Here is an 18,349-nt window from a genome sequence, read left to right on the forward strand (position 1 = left end):
AACCTCATGGACCAAAGGGTCCATTGTGACACTGGAACCAAGGAGACTTTTGTTGGCAGCCCTGCACATTTATTGGTTTAGTTAGGGTGAGTTTAGAGCTATCTTTTTTAGTGGAATTGGAGAATACTACAGCAAATAGCAGTGTTGACCTCATTGTCAAATGTACATGGCAAAGCATTAAGGGACACCTATTATCACAGAAATTTGTGCTAAGTAAAATAATTTACTTGTTTCTAGAAAAGGGGGGAATAAAATACGGGATTGGAAATTTAACTCAGGGTAGAAAGCAATTTTGGATTTTTTTTATTAGTCTTTTAACTTGTGTGCTTAGCAAAAAGCCTGCAGAGAGAGAACAAAGGAGACACAAGGCTACTCAGAAAATATTGTATTTGATTTGCAGAGTGCCCAGACGAAGGAAGGAACAATGAATCTGCCTCCATGTTCTCAGAAGGCTAATTTATCAATTTGTTACTATATTATATTAAAGAATACTATACTAAACTATAGTAAAGAATACAGAAAGGATACAGACAGAAGGCTAAAAAGATAACTTGTGACTCTTTCCAGAGCCCCGACACAGCTTTACCCTGATTGGCCAATAAGTCAAAACAATTCACATTAAACCAATGAAACAATCTCCAAACACATTCCAAAGCAGCAAAACATTGGAGAAGCAAATCAGATAATGATTGTTTTCTTTTTTCTCTGAGGCTTCTCAGCTTCTCAGGAGAAAAATTGTGGGTGAAGGGATTTTTCAGAAAATAGGAATGTGACAAGAAAGAAAAGCTGAAGAGAGATGAGAAGAGGCTCCCTGCTGACTTTGAGACAGAAGCAAACAGAAAAACTGAATCAGCGTTATAAACACCACATTACAACTATGTGACTGAAAATCTGTACAGGCTCATAAAATTGATACGTTTAATACATATGCATGATTTTATGCAAATGCAACATTATACAAATGCAACATTAGGGGATAAAGTAGACTCAGGAATTTTGGGGGTGCTCATGTCCTTGGGGAGCATGTCCAGCAGTGAAATAAATAATTCCAGCTTTACAACTTTTACAAGTTGTGGGGTTTTTTTTCACAAATCACCCCCACTCTGGTCTGCTACACCACTTAGACCAATTCAGGCAGTGAGACAATTGAACCAGTTTAACTAGATAAACCAGTTAAACTTGTTCATTTAGATGAACCAATTAAACCAGTTGAAGCAGTTATAAACTCATTAGTTATAAACTCATCAGTTATAAACTCACTTAAATAATTTAAAACATTTAAACCAGCTGAGTTAGATAGACTGGATTAAATTACCTAAATTAGAGAAATCAATTAGACAATTCAGCCAGTTAAACCAGTTACCCCAGCTAAAGGTGCCAGGCCCTGGGGGACTTTGCCCCGGATTCACCACCAGGAAGTTGGTTCTATTTATCCACCAGGAAGTTGTAATTTAGGATTTTTCCAGACAGAGGAGGGATTTTCCTGCCCCAGGACATTTCCAGCACCAGTGGAGACCCAGAAGGTGCTCAAACGGGGAGACCACAGGGAAATTTGGGGGCTGGGGTGGAGATGCTGGATCCAGGGTCTACCTGGATCCAAGGAGACCAAGGTGGAGATTCTGGATCCAAGGAGTGCTGAGGAAAGCCCGGGGCTGAGGAAACCCCAGAGCTGAGGAGAAGATTTCAGTGCTGAGGAGACCCTGGATCCAAAGAGACACCGAATTTGAGAGGATTCCAGATCCAATAAATTTCCAGAGACAGGAACAAGATTCCGGAGCTGAGAAGATTCTGAATCCAAGGAGACCCCAGATCAGAGGAGAAGTTTTCAGTGCTTAAGAGACCCTGGATGCAAAGAGATACCCAATCTGAGAGGATTCCAGATCCAAAGAGATTGTGGATCCAATAAATTTCCAGAGACAGGAACAAGATTCCAGAGCTGACAAGATTCTGAATCCAAGGAGACCCCACAGCTGAGGGAAAGATCCTAGATCCAAGAAGAAGATTCTGGAACAAAGAGACTCTGGAGCTGAGGAGGAGACCTTGGAGTGAGAAGATCACAGATTCAAGGAGACTCCAGAGCTGAGAAAATTCTGTCTCCAAGGCCAAGATCCCAGAGCTGAGGAAACCCCAGACGGGAGGAGTAGATTCTGTCCCCCTGGAGCAGCCAATCGTGTGCCAAGATGTGGAATTTCCTGGAGAGGACCGTGGAGATCCAGATATCCAACAGCACCCAGAATGTCACCCTGGAGAACCCCAGGTGAAGGGAAGGTGCAGGAGGACCCCTGGGGTGCAGGGTGTGTGGTGGTTTTAGTTTGAAATTGGGTGGAAACACCAATTTTGTGTTGTGGTTTAGGTTTGCTAATTTAAGATATTTTTAATTTGAATTTTTTTTGCTGATATACTAAAGAATGTGGTAGGTTTGATGTTGGCTGATTACTGATACACTTACTTTTTGTGGTGAGATAGGATTAGGAGAAAGGTAAAGCAGGTTTAAAACTTCAAGAGGGTATAAAGAAAATTTTATTAAAAGTAATTAGAAGGAAAAAAGTAGTAAAAACCAAAACAAACCTTTTAGAAAACTTTTCTTCTTCTCACAAGTTTTCTTCCTCACTGATAATGTAAAGAAATTACACTTAAGATTTTTAGTTAGTTTATAATTTTTAAAATAGTTTTTCTTTAGTTTATTGAGGGAGAAAAGTCTTTTTTGTTCAGGTTATGGAGACTTTTTTATAAGAGACAAAGGAAACAGTTCTTTTGTGGTTCTTAATTTGTTACAAATAGCAGTTGTTTGGGGAATTTTGCTATGATGAAGTTTTTCTTATTGTTATAAGCATTTTTATAGCTTGTTGATGGCTTGTGTTGATTTAAGGGGTATTGTTTTAAAGATGTGTTGTTTAAAGGTGAAAATTCTCTTTATTGTTTTCTTTTAAATTATTTTTATTTTTAGGAATAGAGATTTTTTTTTGGAAGCATAGGACTACGTTTTTTTCTGTTTAACTTTTTCTAGGATTACACTTATTTTAGCATTTGTTTATTTTAGTATGGAGGCTTTTGTTTGCTATCAACTTGATACACTTTTTTCTCTTTATATCTTTATGTGCTATAAGGAAAAAGAGTCTTTTCTCTATAGCTTATAAGAGGATTTTAGCTCTAAAAAGCAAATAATTTATTTTTCTTTCTTATTTGGGATGAAGCCCTAAAGCAGATAGCCTTCCAGAAGTAATGGGTTAAAACATGGAATGAGAGGCATGTAAAGAAGGGCCTAGCACTAGAACACACGGAGAAAGCACAGCACTAGGAAAACAGAGCAACAAATTAGATAAGAGGTAGAGCATCATGACAGGGGAAGAGATAGGTATAGGAGAAACTAATGGGCTAAGCAGGTTTAGAGCCAGCAATGTCGAAACGACCCTAAGGGTTTTGCCAAGCCACGGGATCTAAGCCAAATACACCGGGAATTGACCAAATTAGGAAAGGAGTTCAAAAGTTTAAAGAGGAAGACTCATCGGAAAAACCCCGTCTATGATGAAGGCAACAGGAACGACCACCTGAAAATTCCCCAAAAGAGATGTCTCCACCTACGCTCCGCCCACGCTCTGCCTACATCATGCCCCATATGAATATGCATGATTATGTATCTGATCTGATGTAATCCTATACCCAAAAAATGTATATAAGGCTTGCTTTTGCTATGTGCACTCAGAAATCCATTTTGTGATTTCTCCGACGCGTCGCTAATAAAAATACCTCCTGCTTAATTGACTTAAGCTGAGTCTGATTAGGCAGTCACTCTGCCTGTTTGGGGCAAAATTTGGCATCATTTCTGGCGACCCAGATGGGACCAGACAGGAGATCCAGGACTTGAGGGGTCCTCCCCGAGCCGGGTCCGGGGTCAGGACCCTCGGGCGCCCCTGACTAACGTTTGTCAGAAGAGACTCCCCCCCCGGACCAGTGCTTTCGGTGGACGAAGAGTACCCTGCATCTCCTGCTCCAATTAAGAGGTATTTAAATTCTTTATTGGTTTTAGAATAAAGCGCTTTTATTGGGAAACGGGGGTCAGACGTGACCGCCCGAAGGGAAAGCTGGGGGACGCCCCAGTAAAGAATCCCAGCTGGGTTGAAATCCTAGCATTGGTTAGCTAGCATTGGTTTGCTAGCATTGGTTAGCTAGCATTGGTTGGCTAGCATTGGTTTTGCTGGGGTTAAAAATCCCAGCTTCGGTTAAAATTAATTGGGAGAAAACACAGGTTAAAGTCCTGCCGGAGGGAGTATTTGTTTATCTTGGTATCTTTGATCTGTTTCTACTGTGTGGGAACTGTTTTAAACATTGTGCACTGTGTTATAACACTGTGGATTGCTTTCTGAGAGGTCTGTCAGCCAGAGATCCTTTTGTGTCTGTTCTATGTGCCTGTTGCAAAATCTTACAGGAAATATCTTGTCGCTCTCTCTGTAATCTTTTAGAAAAGACTAAGTTGATAGACGTCCGGCAAGAAATTTGTCACCCCCTGCAGTTGTTATACTGTCTACAGTTGTGATTGCATGAGTCTGGCAAACCGGTATCTCGCGGTCAGTAGGCGACCTCTCGTGACCAAACCTGGTAAAACAGTCTGTTCTGACATAAGACCATAAGGTAGGAGCCTTTCACTGTACGGGTGTGTGTGTGGAGTGAGTGAGACGCAGCATCGCTGCGAAACGAGAGCGGAGTCCCGATCCGCATTTTCTGGACGAAGCGAATGGAAATTGTGTGAATGAAGTGTTAAGGTATATTGGCATATAGTACTTGTGGAAAAGAGCATGAATACAGAGAATAGCCATGGGAAGCCAACAGAGTAAAGATATAAATATGAAAACCCCTTTAGGATGTATCCTAAAACACTGGAAGGACCTGGGAGGGATTCCAGGGGGAAACATAAGTAAAAAGACACTTCTTAAGTATTGCACACAATGGTGGCCCCTGTACCGTCTTGATGACGGAGAAAAATGGCCACCGGAGGGGACAACTAACTATAATACCATTTTACAACTTATGCTCTTCCTCCGGCCGCTCAATAAATGGGATGAGGTAATATACGCAGACATGTTTTTCACCCTAAGGAATAAACCTGAGTGGCAAAAGGAATGTGGAATTAATGTAGCCCCTCAGGACCCCCTAGTATTGGCTTTGGAAAGAGATAAGAAGGGTCCGAAGTCAAAGGACCGTTGCTGTGATGCATGCAGTATTGGACAGCAGTGTCTCAAGTTAACAAGGAGAGATAGTGGAAAGGAGAGCGAAATAAGCTTGTGGGAATACCATCCATTCGCTCCAGGGCGGGAAGGACCCCTTCCCAGACCAAAAGAGGAACAAGGGGATCCTAGCCCATTAAAGGAATTGGAGCAGTGGTGGAAATCTAAGTTTGGATGCAGCCCTCAGAAGCTAGACAACGGCTGGGAGGAGGGTAGCCCATCAAAATGGGGGATTAGCGAGGGGAAAGGCAGCCCTCAGGAACCAGGTAGCCCACAGGGGTCGGGGAGCTATGCTGACAGCCCACCCAGACTGGAACTCGAAAGGGAAGAAGGCAGTCCGTCGGGAGTAGAGAGCCGGGGGGAGACACGCAGCCCGCCCGAGCTTAGTCCATATGGGGATAGTAACACATCCAGAAATGGGGGTGACTGTAGAATAGAAACTAGCACACCAAGGACTGGTGTTTGCAGAATGGAAACCAGCACACCAAAGGCTGGGGACAAGAGCGGCTCATTGGGGGGCGACGTCTCTGAATTAAAATATAGTAAGGGGAGTGGTAATGTGACATGCAAAAAGGAGACAGAGAACAACTCGCAGAGACTGAGTATAATAATACAGATAGAGGATAAAAGAGATGGGAAAGCAGCAGAGGACGAGAGGGGTAGTAGCCCAGGGCAGGATAGGAGCCTACAGATATTAGGGGGACGACAGACCCAGGACGGGAGTCGGACAGACTGTGTAATAGAGACAGGAGGTGAAAATGAGGAACTGGACATAGAGGCACAGGAAGAGGACCCCGGGGCAAGGACCAGTCACTCGTATTATACCAGATCTGTGGCACGAGGGGAAGCAAAGCGAAGAGAGGAGGGGAACCATACGATAGCTCCTCTTCGACAAATTATGCCAATGGTAGGGGAAAAGACTAGAGTAAAGGTGCCGTTCTCGACAAGTGATTTGAACAATTGGAGGGATGAAGCAAGAAACTTCAGGAGGAATCCAGAGGGAGTAGCAAAGAGGTTTGAGCTAATGGCGAAGAATTTAGATATTGACTGGGAAGATATAGAGGTGATGCTGTCAGAACTGACAGATACAGAAAGGGAACTCGTATTGGAAACAGGAAAACGACATGCCCAAGTATTGTCAGGGAGATTAGAGGATAATTTCCCCAGCAGTAAACCAGAATGGGACCCGGGCAACGAAGAACACTATCGACGACTGGTGCAGTATAGAAAGCTGATCGCGATGGGCCTGCGTAATGCGATCCCTAAGGCTATCAATTGGTCGATGCTATATGACATTAGGCAGGGAAAGGATGAGACCCCGTCGGAGTTTTTGGATAGACTTAGGGCAGCCATGAGACAATACACACCCCTGGACCCAGCAACGGAAGAAGGAAAACAACACCTGTTGGGATTAATGATGGGACAGAGTAACCCAGACATTAGAAAGAAATTGCAAAAACTTGAGCATCCAGAAAATAAAAACCTGGAGGCCTTGCTGAATGAGGCATGGAAGGTATATAATAATAGAGAAGTTGAGGAGAAGAAAAGAGAGGACAGGAGGATAGCTCGAGTAGTGGCTGTGGCAGTAGCAGCTCAGAAGACAGGTTACCCGGAACCTGGAGCCAGGGGTAGGGGTAGAGGTTACCCAGTGAGAGGGGGAGGGAGGTTCCAACCCCACCCAGCTAGAGTAGGGCCAGATCAATGTGCATACTGCCTACAGATTGGGCACTGAAAACAAGAATGCCCCCAATTAAAGAAAAAGCTAATGGCCACTACTACCACCACACGGCAAGAAAGTGAATGAGGGGGACCGGTGGGCCATACCCTAGCAGACCCACTGGTTAAAATGGAGCTAGGGGAAGGTAAACAGGAATTGGACTTTTTGATTGATACGGGAGCGACTTTTTCGGTTTTAAATCAACAACTGGTACCTAAAAGTGATGAATTTGTACAAGTTGTGGGAGCAACAGGCCAACCAGAAAAAGCTTACTTTTTGAAACCTATCAAATACAAAATTGGGAAACAAATGGGAATTCACCAGTTCCTGTATTTGCCAAATTCACCAAAGCCTCTATTAGGGAGAAATTTATTGGAGAACTTGGGAGCCAAATAAAATTCAATAAAGACAGATTGGAATTTCAAGTAAACGATGAACAACTGATTACAGCCCTAAGCCTAACAATCAGTTGTGTGGAACCCAAACCTGAGAACCACAACTTCGAGCGAATCCTGAGCAAGACTTATCCATTAGTATGGGCTACGGATATACCTGGAAAATCAAAACGAGCGACACCGATTGTTGTCGAACTTAAGGTCGGGGCAAGACCGGTGGTAAGAAAACAATACCCTCTGAGGATAGAAGACAGAAAGGGAATTGAGCCCATAATTAAAAGGTTTCTAGAACTGGGGTTATTGGTAGAATGTGAATCGGATTTTAATACACCGATCTTGCCAGTAAAGAAACCTAATGGAACGTATAGGCTCGTTCAGGATCTGAGGGCAGTAAACGAAATAACCAAGACATTACACCCGGTGGTTGCTAATCCATATACGCTTTTAACTAGGCTAAAGGATAGCCTGGCCTGGTTCACCGTATTAGATTTGAAAGACGCATTTTCTGCCTTCCCTTAGCCCCCGAGAGTCAAAGGATTTTTGCCTTTGAGTGGGAATCAGTAGATAGGGGGAGAAAGACCCAACTTACCTGGACACGGTTGCCCCAAGGCTGGTCTAACTCGCCCACGATCTTTGGGAATCAGTTAGCCAAAGAATTAGAACAATGGGAAGGGCCACCGGGAGATGGCGCCCTCCTGCAGTACGTAGACGACCTCCTAATAGCGACAGTGACGGAGGAAGAATGCATTGAATGGACTATTTCCTTGTTGAATTTCCTGGGTTTAAGTGGATATCGAGTCTCTCAACAGAAAGCACAACTGGTGCAAAAGGAAGTGGTGTACCTGGGATACGAAATCTCCAAAGGACAGCGATCCCTGGGAGCAGCCAGGAAAGAGGCCATCTGCCAGATGCCCAAACCAGAGACGGTGAGAGACCTGCGCGCCTTTCTGGGGATGACAGGTTGGTGTCGGCTATGGATCTATCAGTATGGGATACTCGCTAAACCACTGTATGATTTGCTGAAGGAAACCAAGAATGTCCTAGTTTGGACTCCCGAGGCGGAAGGGGCCTTCAAGAGGCTGAAGCGGGAGCTGATGAGAGCACCAGCCTTAGGTCTCCCAGATGTGTCAAAACCATTCTGGCTATTTTCCCATGAGCGGCAAGGGATGGCCCTAGGAGTCCTAGCACAGCAGTTGGGACCACACAAGAGGGCTGTGGCCTACTTCTCCAAGCGATTGGATGAAGTAAGTAAAGGATGGCCAGGCTGTCTGAGGGCAGTGGCCGCAGTGATAATTAACATAGAAGAGGCCAGGAAGCTCACGCTGGGCCAAAAGGTGACTGTGTTAGTATCCCACACTGTGTCAGCCGTGCTGGAACAGAAAGGCAACCATTGGTTGTCGCCTTCCAGATTCTTAAAGTACCAGGCCATCCTGCCTGAATCAGATGATGTAACCATTCAGGTAACTAATATTGTGAACCCAGCTTCATTCTTAGAAGGAAGAGCCCCAGCAGAACCCATCGAACATGACTGCCTGGAAACAATTGAAGCCGTCTACTCCAGTCGCCCAGATCTCAAAGAAGAGCCGTTCGAAGACGCGGACAACTGGTTTTCGGATGGCAGCAGCTTCGTGAAGCAAGGGGTAAGAATGGCTGGCTATGCAGTCACCACTACAGAAAGGGTAATTGAGTCAAACCCCCTGCCTGCAGGGACTTCAGCTCAAAAGGCAGAGCTGATAGCTCTGACCCGAGCCCTGGAATTAGCAGAGAACATGCAAATTAATATATGGACAGACTCTAAATATGCCTTTTCTGTCGTACATGCTCATGGAGCCATCTGGAAAGAAAGAGGACTGTTGACTACACAAGGAAAAACAGTCAAACATGCAGAAGAGGTTCTGCGACTGCTGGAGGCGGTCCAACTCCCAACACAGGTGGCCATAATGCATTGCAAGGGGCATTTGAAAGGCAATACTATTCCAGAAATAGGGAACAGGAAGGCAGATACAGAAGCTAAATTGGCGGCCGCAAGAAATAGGGAAGCGGAAATAGCGGCCCTAATACCAGGGGAGCTGGATATCAATATCCAGCCAGATTACCAAGAATCAGATCATAGGTGGATTCAAAGGAATAAGGGCAAAATACTAGAAAATGGTTGGGGTCGATTAGAAACAGGACAGTTAGTGATACCAGGAAACGTGATGTGGCAGTTTGTGAAGGCAGAACATGAGAAGGCCCATTGGGGCCTAGATTCGCTTTACCAATATTTGCAGACCAGAATAGCAGGACCAAAATTCTTTACTACTATAAAACACGTTACGTCCCAGTGTGAACGGTGTCTGAAGAACAACCCGAATACAGGAACCAAAGTACACCAAGGAGCCATAAACCGAGGCAAATTCCCAGGTGAGGTATGGCAAATTGATTTTTCTGAACTCCCAATAAAAGGGGGGTTTCGGTACTTGTTGGTATTAACTGACACATTTTCTGGGTGGCCTGAAGCATTCCCCTGTAGGACAAATAAGGAAAGAGAGGTAACTAGAGTACTGTTGAATGAAATTATTCCACGGTTTGGGGTACCGAAGAGCATTTCTTCGGATAGAGGTACACATTTCTGTGCAAAAGTAGTGAGAGCAATAAGCAAAGCATTACAAATCAAATGGCAATTGCACACGCCCTACCGTCCACAGGCCAGTGGGCAAGTAGAAAAGATGAATCATCTTATCAAACAGCAAATTGCTAAAATATGCCAAGAGACTAATTTGCAGTGGTATCAAGCTTTGCCTATTGCTCTGCTGAGACTGAGAGTCAAGCCAAGATCGAAGGAAAAGTTAAGTCCTTTTGAAATTCTGTATGGTAGACCTTATGCTATGCAAGTTGTAAATGGGGATGTAATAGACCAGATCGGTAATCAATACATTTACGATTATGTAATTGCGGTGGGGAAGCAGTTTGATAAGAATGCTACTGTGATGATCGAGCACCAACCTAAGCAACCTGATTGTAAACTGCATCCGTTTAACCCTGGTGATTGGGTGTATGTTAAGAATCTTTTAGGAAAACCCCTACAAGAAAAGTGGGAGGGACCTTTCCAAGTGCTGCTGACTACCTTCACCGCGGTTCGGATCAAGGAACGACCTACGTGGATCCACTATTCACGGGTCAAGAGAGCTCCGGAAAACAAACAAGAGGAGCTTAAACCTGCCCTAGATGTACAGACTTCTGAGTCAGCTGTCTCCGCAGGATCACGTGAGAATCCAACATAAACTAACATTGACTTTGCCAAAACCTTTATCTCTCATAGCAGAATTTAATGCCGAAGCTAGAGCTGCATTGCGTAGCACGCCAATACAGTGGACAGGGTGGGTTGAAACATACAGTCAACAAGGACCTGATCCACAGGACCCTATTCACGATCAGCCGTGTTTTGGGTGTGGGGAAAGAAATTGTGTGGGACTAATTGGATTTCTTTGTGGAGGTTGTGATAGAAAATTTTGGAACGTACAAAGTTGTTTACTGGACCTCCAATGTTATGAGTGTAGCTGCAAAGAAGCAAGGGAAAATGACAACTATTTGGCCTTAGAGAAATTCGCCAACAGACCCATTTTAGAGGCTAGGGAATTGTTTGAAGCTCCCGAACAAATTGTATTAGGGTGGTGCCATTGGAAAGTACACCGCTGGTTACAATATTGTTTGAAACTTAGTCGTTCTAAGGTTTTATCGACCCGTTGCTATTCTTCTGTCCCACGACATCCACTAACAAGTGACCAAATTGGACCCTTTAAAAAACAAAGAGATTTAGACACTGAACTAGAAAAGGTTATTTTACGGGTAGAACAAATTCACATCAAGAAACGAGAGCGCCAAAAGAAACAAAATTGACAGCCAGACATCATGACCCCGACTCCACCTCAAACCCTTACAACTCTGATCATTGGACTCTCGATAAGCATAACTCTTCCCCAAGATTCTGCCCCAATTGACCCATGGTCTCAGGCACACCAGTGTATCCATCCAGAATTGGGAATGAGGAAACTCTATTTCGAGGTTTATGCCTTACGTAACAACCAGCCATTTCCAAGTGAAACATGGGAGCGGCTCTCCATGGTAGCGAACAAGGGAGACCAGATTCAGGTTGGGTGTCGAGAGCTTGACCCGGTAGAAGGACCGGTAGAAGGAAAAACGAGGCGACTAGTATTAACCATTCAACCCTCGAAGCCAGACTCTGAAAATTACATATTCACCTATAGTCCAGTGAAGATGGGCAAGCCCACTTTTTGGACTCAGCATAAGGGCCCAATTTCATGTCAGTGGGCCGATTTCAGGGGAGATCCACCCGGGTCCCAGCCCCGAACCTCGGTAATTTATAGAGAGGATTCGCTTGGGGAACTACGTCCCCAAAACATAACCTATAACCCTCACCCCCTTCTCCATCTCCCGGGAGAAATTGTAGCATCTAGTGGCCCGAAGGAAGGGAAAGCACAGTGTGAGATGGCATTCAGATTAGATCAGGCAATGATGTTCACGTGTGAAAGGGAATCGAAGACACTGAAACGGGGTTCTTTCTTCCCTAAGCGTAATGGTGCATATGAGGTGGGCGTGATCCCATCAGATCCGGATGTAAACTCGACCCAAGAAACCACCCTACCAGTGGAATGTAAAGCGGTACATAACCTAACCTTTATAGGGCCTCAGGTGATAAGAAAATCTAACGAACTAAAATTATTGTTAGACCCCACTTATTCCCTGAAAAAGGTGCAAATGAACATTCACACCGATATTACTTATTTGCAAAAGGATTGCCGACCATTTATACAGCAAAGCCTTAAGGGATGGAATGCATGGCTAGCGACAAGATCTCATCACAGAAGAACAAAAAGAGATCTAAGTGGGTGGATTGGCACCGGATTTGGCATAGTAAACACAATAGATCAAGAGGTATTAGTAAACAAACTAAGTACCGTCACGTCGAGCTTAGGAAAGCTTAAGATGCCCCTCAGTTCATCCATGCTTACATTAGCTGAAACACAATCGCTAGTGGTGAAATTACTAACCATGGTAGCAAACCATACTGCAGAGGATTTTGTAAAGCTCGCTGACTACACAGGGGAACTTAGCAGAGACATTGCACTCGCTATCCAATGCTCTCAGACGCAACAATGGGTGCAATCAGTAGCGGCAGGAATAATGAGAGAAGGAACGTCAGGTATATTACCTCAAGAAATAAGGGAAACAATATTAAAAGACAATCATACTACACAATTTGAGAGGGACCATCAGGCTTGGTGGCAATTAGTGAACTTCACTTATGAGCCTCAACAAGAACACATTGAAGCTTATGTCCTCACCATTAGTGCGGCAGAGGAAAGAGCTATCTTTCCCATCCTCACCCTAGGGACAATACACCAAGATGTCATTGTCAGGCCAATAGACCATAATGTCTGGGCCAGTTATGATTACACCAAAAATAGGTGGCAATCGGTTAGCACAGAAGCATGTATCCCTAGAGGACAATTAGGCTATGTTTGCGAAAATGCTGTGGCAGAAGCCGAAGATTTATGCTTAGATGCTGAAAATAGTGTATGTACCTTAGAAATGCTTCCGCATGATAGAACACAATCACAAGTTTACTATATAGGAAATGGGTGTGCTTGCGTAAGGACGGCTTGTGACAACGTCACTATAGATAATTGCCAAGAAGAGACTAACAATACTAACTTTTGTGTATGCAACTTTGCCAAGATCGTAGGTTGTGATTTTCATTACACTGTCCCAATAACTACCCAACAGCTAATTAACGCAAATTTCAACCTATATCAAGAGATACCGAAATTACAAATAGGGATGGACGTCAAGATTCTCAAAGCAATGCTTGCACACCCTGAAGTAAAGAAATTGGTGCAAAAGGTGAATCAAACAACTAAACGAATGGTATGGCAGATAGAACACAATTCAGAAAGAATAAAGAATGTCCTGACCGAAGTAGAACAAGTAGGCCAGCATCACTGGTGGGACATCTTTACAGGATATTCCCCAACAGCTACACAGGTCTTCCATTACCTGGTGCACCCAATGCTAGTAGTAATTGTAGCTTTGTTATTGCTAACTCTTACAAACATTTGTTTGTGGTGGAGACTAAGGAGCATAATGAAAAGGACCCAAATGATTTGGGCAATGGTACGAGCCTATCAGCGTCCTGTGGGACCAGAACTTGACGAAAGAATTCGTAAGTTACAAGAAAAAGGGGGGAAATGAAGCCCTAAAGCAGATAGCCTTCCAGAAGTAATGGGTTAAAACATGGAATGAGAGGCATGTAAAGAAGGGCCTAGCACTAGAACACACGGAGAAAGCACAGCACTAGGAAAACAGAGCAACAAATTAGATAAGAGGTAGAGCATCATGACAGGGGAAGAGATAGGTATAGGAGAAACTAATGGGCTAAGCAGGTTTAGAGCCAGCAATGTCGAAACGACCCTAAGGGTTTTGCCAAGCCACGGGATCTAAGCCAAATACACCGGGAATTGACCAAATTAGGAAAGGAGTTCAAAAGTTTAAAGAGGAAGACTCATCGGAAAGACCCCGTCTATGATGAAGGCAACAGGAACGACCACCTGAAAATTCCCCAAAAGAGATGTCTCCACCTACGCTCCGCCCACGCTCCGCCTACATCATGCCCCATATGAATATGCATGATTATGTATCTGATCTGATGTAATCCTATACCCAAAAAATGTATATAAGGCTTGCTTTTGCTATGTGAACTCAGAAATCCATTTTGTGATTTCTCCGACGCGTCGCTAATAAAAATACCTCCTGCTTAATTGACTTAAGCTGAGTCTGATTAGGCAGTCACTCTGCCTGTTTGGGGCAAAATTTGGCATCAGGGACTTCTACACCAACTTTGATGTCTTTATGCTGTTCTTTTACATGTTTGTATTTCGGGGTTTTTTCTCATTTGAGAGAGGATTGAGGCACTGGAAGGGTTAACATTACATTGAATTTGACTCCATGTCCTCAGAAGGCTGATTTATTATTTTATGATATTATATTATATTATCTCAGAATCTCTGCTGATCACAGTGACCCCAAGTGTCAGAAAGTCTCTTTTCCCAGCCCGGCAGTAGAAGAAGGAGTCAGAACTCTTCTATTCTTGTTCTTAAGGTTGTTTATTGGTTTTTTATCTATAATTTTTTTTTTGCTCACCAAGGTCTGTCTGGCAGGTTGGGTTGAGGCACATTGCCCGTCCTTGGGGTGGTGTTATCTTTTTATAATAAAAACTACGTGTACAATATTTACAATAACTTCTAAATGCTTATCACCTATGTTAGACAGTGAGTTTTTACTCTAAACTAATCTAAAAATGCCAACATCACTTAAAAGATGGAGGAAGAAGGGAAGGGAAGGGAAGGGAAGGGAAGGGAAGGGAAGGGAAGGGAAGGGAAGGGAAGGGAAGGGAAGGGAAGGGAAGGGAAGGGAAGGGAAGGGAAGGGAAGGGAAGGGAAGGGAAGGGAAGGGAAGGGAAGGGAAGGGAAGGGAAGGGAAGGGAAGGGAAGGGAAGGGAAGGGAAGGGAAGGGAAGGGAAGGGAAGGGAAGGGAAGGGAAGGGAAGGGAAGGGCACTTAAATTCTTCTATTTTGGGACTTTAAGCCCCCATTCTAAAAATCTCAAAAATCTATTTTTCGCCCCATGACAAACTAACTATTATTCTACTTAAACTCTCTTGACTTGTAATCCTTCCTATAAAGGCTGGTAATTGTTTTTTCCAAGGGCTAAATCAAAGGCACAGGGGTCTTGGGCTCTGTGCCAAGGTCTCTGAGCCCCCCAGGCAGGGGCTGGAGACCTCCAGGGCAGCCAGAGGAATTTCCTGGGTTCCCTCAATATGATATTAAAAGAAATGATATACTAAAACTACACTAAAGAAAGAGAAAGGATATATCAGAAGGCTGGAAATGAATGAATAATAAAAACCTGTGACTGACCAGAGTCCTGACACAGCTGGACTGGGATTGGTCATTAATTAAAAACAATTCACATTCTGGGTAAACAATTCTCAAAATCACATTCCAAAGCAGCAAAACAGAGAGAAGCTGAGGCTTCCCAGCTTCCCAGGAGAAGAAATCCTGGCAAAGGGATTTTCCATAAAATCTCACAGTGAAGCTGTTTGACTTGGTTTGGCTGAGTTGGAGGTTGAGTTGGGGTTTGCTGCTTTTTTGTTGATTGGAAAGGAAAGAGAGAATTTTGAGGGTTTTTGGTTTTTAACATGTGTGCTTCACAGAGTTGTGCCCAGCTTCTCAGTGGTTCAGCAGCCCATCAGTTACACAAAAAGCTTTGCATCACTCCCCTGAATTTTCCTCCCATTCCAAACCAGGACAGGGTGGTGTCGCAGACATATTTTATGAAAAATCTTTTCATTAAGATTTTTTCCCTTGAGAAGTTGAGAAATTTAAAACTAAATGTAAACAACAATTATTTGCTGCTGTAGAATGCAGCAAGTGCATCTTTGATTGGTTTCATGTAGTTGTTTTTAATTAATAGCTAATCACGGTCCAGCTGTCTCAGACTCTCTAGTCAGTCACAAGATTTTATTATCATTCTATCCTTTTCTAGTCTTTGCTAGCTTTCTGATGAAATCTTTTCTTCTATTCTTTTAGTAAGTTTTAATATATCGTTTTCTTTTGATATAATATATATAATAAAATAATAAATTTGCTGCTGTAGGATGCAACAAGTGCATCTTTGATTGGTCTCATGTAGTTGTTTTTAATTAATGCTAATCACAGTCCCACTGTCTCAGACAAGATTTTATTATCATTCTATTCTTTTCTATTCTCTGGCAAATTTCTGATGAAATCTTTTCTTCTATTCTTTTAGTAAGTTTTAATATATAATTTTCTTTTAATATATATCATAAAATAATAAATCAGCCTTCTGAAACATAAAGTCAACATTCTCATCTCTTCCCTCGTCCTGAGACCCCTGTAAACACCACCACAGGGTGGGGTCATCATCCCATGATGGGAGCATCTCCTAGGTCTTGGTCCATCTCCTATTTGTCCCCCAGTGCTCCCAGCACCTCCCAGCAGTGCTTCCATCACCTCCCAGTGCTCCCAGCATGTCCCAGCAGTGCCCCCAGTGCTCCCAGCAGTGCTCCCATCACCTCCCGGTGCTCCCAGCACCTCCCAGCAGTGCTCTCATCACCTCCCAGTGCCCCCATCACCTCCCAGTGGTGGTGAGACTGTCTCGTGCTGGTTCCACCACCTGCCACTTGCTCCACGATGATCTGCTGGTGTGTGACCGTGTTCACAGGGGTCCGAGAATGAGGGAAGAGATGAGGCTCTGACTCCATGTTTCAGAAGGCTTGATTTATTATTTTATGATATATATTATATTAAAATATACTAAAAGAATAGAAGAAAGGATTTCATGAGAAGGCTAGCTAAGAATAGAAAAAGAAAGAATGAATAACAAAAGGTTCTGTCTCAGAAAGAGAGTCTGAAGCAGCTGACTGTGATTGGCCATTAATTAGAAACAACCACATGAGACCAATCACAGATGCACCTGTTGCATCCCACAGCAGCAGATAGCCATTGTTTACATTTTGTTCCTGAGGCCTCTCAGGTTCTCAAGAGAAAAAATCCTAAAGAAAGGGTTTTTCATTAAAAAATGTCTGTGGCATTGGTGGTCTCACCATGCTCCCCTGATGGCACAGCCCCATTTCTCCTCCCCAGGACCTACTTCTACAGTGGGCACAGCTCCATCCCCCCAGCCCTTCCGTGCCCCCAGGCTCCTCTGACACCTGCCAGTTCTCCAGCCCCCTGTTCCATGGCTGTTGTGGAGTCCTGGTCTATGAGACCACCACCTTCACCGTGGCCATCTTCTTCTCCAGCCCCCTGGATTACAACCCCTTTGCCATGGAGCTGGGCCTGGAGCTGTCCCTGGTCAAAGCTCACCTGGGCAGCTTGGAGGACACCTACAGCCGCATGTCCCAGATGAGGACATCCTTCACCACCAACGGAAGCACTGCGTGCTGCCACATCACCCTGGACACCTGCCAGGAGCCCGTCCAGGTGAGTGTTGGCCACGCCAAGGTGACAGCCACCATGTCCAACACACTGAGGTCCATTATCAGGGTGGTTCTGCAGGAGCAGGAGTGCTCAGGGAAGGAAGCTGGAGAGAGGCTTCCATGCTATGTGACAGCAAAGGAATTAATTTAGTTTTTACTGGGCTTGTGAACAGAGAAACCAAGCACACAAAAACTGCTTTTCCCAGCAAGAACAGTTGGAAGAGAAGAAGAAAACATCCAGCTCAGGAATGTAGGAATAGACAAAACAAACAAAACAAGGCCTGAATCTGGGCTTTATGGTAAGTTGTAATATGTAAATTGCTTACTTGTAAAATTGTGTGTACACAAATGGTTAGGAGTTTCCCTTGTGTGACCTCAGGTCTGAATAAATTATGCCTTTTTAAACCAAATCAGTGTTAAGAAGGCTTGTTCCAACATTATGGAGTTTTTGTGCCAGCCAGAAGATCAGCCTAGAGCTTCAATGAATCTACAGATCTCTAGCCAGCGCTGAGGAATTTTCAGGGAGAACCTCAACTTTAGACCTTCAGGGACTCGAGGCAAGATCCCTGGCATAAGTGAAGGCATCATTTAAATTATTTTACTTTGGGTTATTGACAAGGGATGCAAATCCCCGCACAGAGTTACTGGTAAGTTTCAGAACCCAGGAAATTCCTCTGGCTGTCTTGGATGGCTCCAGCCCCCTGCCCAGGGGGCTCAGAGACCTTGGCACAGAGCCCAAGACCACTGTGACTTTGATTTTGACCCATGGAAAAAAAACTTTCGAACCTTATATATATGAGGATCTGCAAACCACGAAATTCTAAGTAGAATAATAGTTTGTCATGGGGTGAAAAATAGATTTTTGGGGTTTTTAGAATGGGGGTTCGGGAGGCAAGATGGAGGAATCTGGGTGTGTCCAGTCTTTCTCCTTCTTCTTCTTGGCCTCCACCTTCTGC

At 44.0% G+C, this 18,349-nt stretch overlaps 1 pseudogene; it reads left to right on the forward strand.

The window, feature by feature from the left end:
- The first annotated feature begins 2,180 nt into the window (after positions 1-2,180).
- Positions 2,181-18,349, forward strand: part of LOC134433393 (zinc finger protein OZF-like) — a 498,900-nt pseudogene continuing 482,731 nt past the window's right edge.

The sequence above is a fragment of the Melospiza melodia genome, unplaced genomic scaffold, assembly GCF_035770615.1.
Source record: "Melospiza melodia melodia isolate bMelMel2 unplaced genomic scaffold, bMelMel2.pri scaffold_18, whole genome shotgun sequence".
NCBI lineage: Eukaryota > Metazoa > Chordata > Aves > Passeriformes > Passerellidae > Melospiza > Melospiza melodia.